This window comes from Amphiprion ocellaris, chromosome 23, assembly GCF_022539595.1.
Source record: "Amphiprion ocellaris isolate individual 3 ecotype Okinawa chromosome 23, ASM2253959v1, whole genome shotgun sequence".
Lineage (NCBI taxonomy): Eukaryota > Metazoa > Chordata > Actinopteri > Pomacentridae > Amphiprion > Amphiprion ocellaris.
Genome location: NC_072788.1, coordinates 12338415 through 12341874, shown reverse-complemented (window position 1 = coordinate 12341874; position 3460 = coordinate 12338415).

The window sequence follows — 3460 nt, the reverse complement described above, 5'->3', positions numbered from 1 at the left end:
TCATTTAAGTGATGTTTTAAACCTGCACTGTGTAACTTTTGTCTCCTCTTTCTGGCACTAAACAGAACTTTAGTAGTTGTATTAATGTATCTTCTAAATCCAGAATTACGTTCAGTGCCATCTAAAAAAATAGGTACAATACTAGGAGTGCATGAAGACACTTGTGTTCACTCTTGCAGCCAACCATAGAACATTTAGTGAGTTTGCTTGTGGTTCACCTACTGTACAACTGGAAAAACGGGGGCGTCACACAGTTAATTTTTTTTTAAATACAGCGAAACAAAACATCAGGATGATTCAACATCAAATGAGACCATATTAAATATATTTTCTTCCGTATTTTGGAGGAGATAGATTTGTAGCGTAGTATGTTGGAGGGTTCCGACCCACCTAAATAACACGTGGTTTCACACTAGTAATTTATTATGGTTGTCCACACTTCGCCTCTTTTGTCCCTCCTGAGCCGACGTAGTGTCTTCACTTACTGCACCATTTCTCGGTGAGTTTTCCTACTAATTTTTTGTCGTTTTCTTCGCTAAGTCCACCCATTTGTATTGCCGTAGCGCCCACTTTACACCGTTTACTGCTAATGTCGTCGTACAACTTCGCTGTTTTGCGTTTTTTCCAAGGTTGAACGACTCGACTTTTCAATTCACCCGCGTTTGTTTGCGGCTGCGCCACGTGACTTTGCGGTTATTTCCCGTTTTAATGTGGTTTTAGGCTCATACAGGAGGCAGATAAACAGTTCAGCAGCCCGTGTGACTTGTATACAATGCTCTACAGGTTAGTATTTGATTTTTAATAGTTTAAAAAAATAGCTTAGCTATAGTCTTCCTGTAACTTCCTATCCTGACCACCAGGTGGCGCTGTGGTGGTTCTTCTTTCACAATTAAAATTCGTCTTTTAACCCACAGAAAACATATTAGCAAGATTTATCTCACCTCTCAGATGTTGTAGGAGGCCTGTCATGTGCAAACTATTGGTTGTCATTATGTGAATGTTTTTTTGGGTATTTTTAAATGACATTTCTGTATTTGTAGCCACATTACATCACCAAATATACAGAACAATTAAGATTCATTTGCAGGTTTTATAAAGGTTCATAACATGAGTCATATTTTTTTCTGTGAATAGTCTCTGAACTATAAAGTAATTTATTTGAGCATTTATTTGCTTCTGTCACATTTTTACTTACTGTGGGATTATATTCATTTGATTAAGTTTTACCAAGTGCCCATATATGTTACTAATCCTTTACATTTTACTATTTCATTTTCTATTTTTGTTTCCATTCTTGACTCCTCTCCTCTGTGTGAACTGAGCCTGAAGTTTAGCTGAAAAATCTTGAATTTTTGTCATGACTGTTCCTCGCAGATGAGAGTAGCACAGAATTTTTTAAAATAAAATTTAGTTACTGCAAACACTGGGCCATGTAAAATAAAATCATTTAAATGAAATATCACAATTGTAAGCTGATTTTTGGTGAAGTTTTCCAATGAAATCGGCAGATCACTAACAAGTAATTCAGGAACTATCAGAAAGTTGAAAATCTAACAGCTTTTTCTGTTTAAATTGTGTATTTTTTGGACATTTGGACATGCCTTTCACACCAGGTTTTGAGGGTTCATAGGGTTAACTAAAAATCTGGATAAATTTTATTTAAAAAAAACTGCGCTGCATCTTAACCCCAGTGTTCAGCCACAAGCATGATTCAGAAGATGTTGTTTTCCCTTCTAAAACGTAAATCACGATCGCATTCTACATTTCGCTGCCATCAGTCAAATTCTGTCTGAAAAACCTCTCTTTTCTGGGTGTTTTCTGAAATGGTGACAGTAGTCAGAGTAAATATGTTGAATGCAAATGAATCCTAACCTCATCGACACACTGAAGTCACACAATGCTGTCTGATGGCCAGTTATGCTCTTGTGGTATCATATCAAAAGGAATTCCAAAAGAGCCTCATGCAAGAAGCAAAAAGCACAGAATCTGTAAATATGTTTCTTTTTTTTAAAACTTAAAAGACACAGCTAAATTTCAAACACTTCCACAGAAAGACTTCTGTGTGCCACAAACAGAAATAATTGTTAATCTTGGTTTAAATTCAAAATCTTAGCAGAGGAAAAAACATTTAGAAGTCAGTTATCACTGAATCTTTCATGATATTTTAAATAGTGTTAGTTTTTTCCATCTGTGACCACGTGGGTGAATTTGATGAATGTATTCCACCGTAACTAAATCATTTTCTTTGCTACATTTTCTCATTTAAGTTGCTGTAGCCCTACATACATAACATTTAACGCTAATTCTGTTTTTTTTACCTTGCAGTTTTATATTGTTTTGACCATAAATATAAGTTTTGTTGTTTTCTGTTCCATTGCACGCTGCCATATTCCTTCTATGTTGTATATTCTTGTTCAAATTAGGATTTTATCCCTGTACAACTCAGCTATGCATTAAAGGCATTTTGGCAAAAATAATGTAGACCTCTCAGATAAAAGGCAGAATGTATCAGAATTTGTACTAAGGTTATCTGAACAAATTCACAGAACAGTCGGGGTTCATTTCCAAGGTTTGATTGCTGGTGTATAACAGTATAGAATGAATAATAATTGTAAAAGCAGTCATAGTTTTTATGAATAGTGATTTAATAAATCTAATAAAATACTTTCTGGTTGTATATATTGCTGTAGCCCTACATTCATATTATTTACTGCAAATTTTCTCATTTTGCCTTGCAATTTTGTATGTAAAAATGTACAAAAAAGGAATCAGTAGTTGTTACAGTGTGCAGTGCCGCAAAAGTGACACCAGGTGGAGCCACAGAGCTTTTGTTTGTGGTAGCTTTTTACACACACACAAGATTGTATTGGCTATAAAGTTGTGTATAAATTTAAAAATCTATCAGGTTGAAAACTGGTTTATTAAATAAGAAGACTGATGTGGGAATTTTGGTTTTAACGGGTGTTTTTCTGTTTTTACAGCCTTTAACAATAGATGTATGGACTGTTCAGGTGAAGCTCATCAACCTTTATTTAATTTATCCTCTATTTGGAATCACTAAGACCTGGTAAGTACAAAAACTAAGCACTGACTTTTAATAGGTGGTAGTTTTTCAAAATAAAGGTGTCCTCATGGGGATTATAGATAATTCATGGCCAGTTTTGCTCATTTATTTTAAATGGTAAAACTGCCTGTTACAAGCTTGTCATGTACATAGTGGTGTTTTAAGAGGCAAGAATAACAAATGAGTTAATTATGTTGTATACATGTTTTATTTTAATGCTTAATTTCTTTCACAGGTTTCACTAGAGCCCCAAATTAACATGAATAAATATAAAGTGAGTGTCAGAAATACTTTGTAGTAATTTTATGTGTAGTATTGTTTTAACTTCTGAAGTCATTTTATAAACATGTTGACAGTCTGCTTTCAGTTTGGTTTTGAGAATTATCGTTTTTGTAT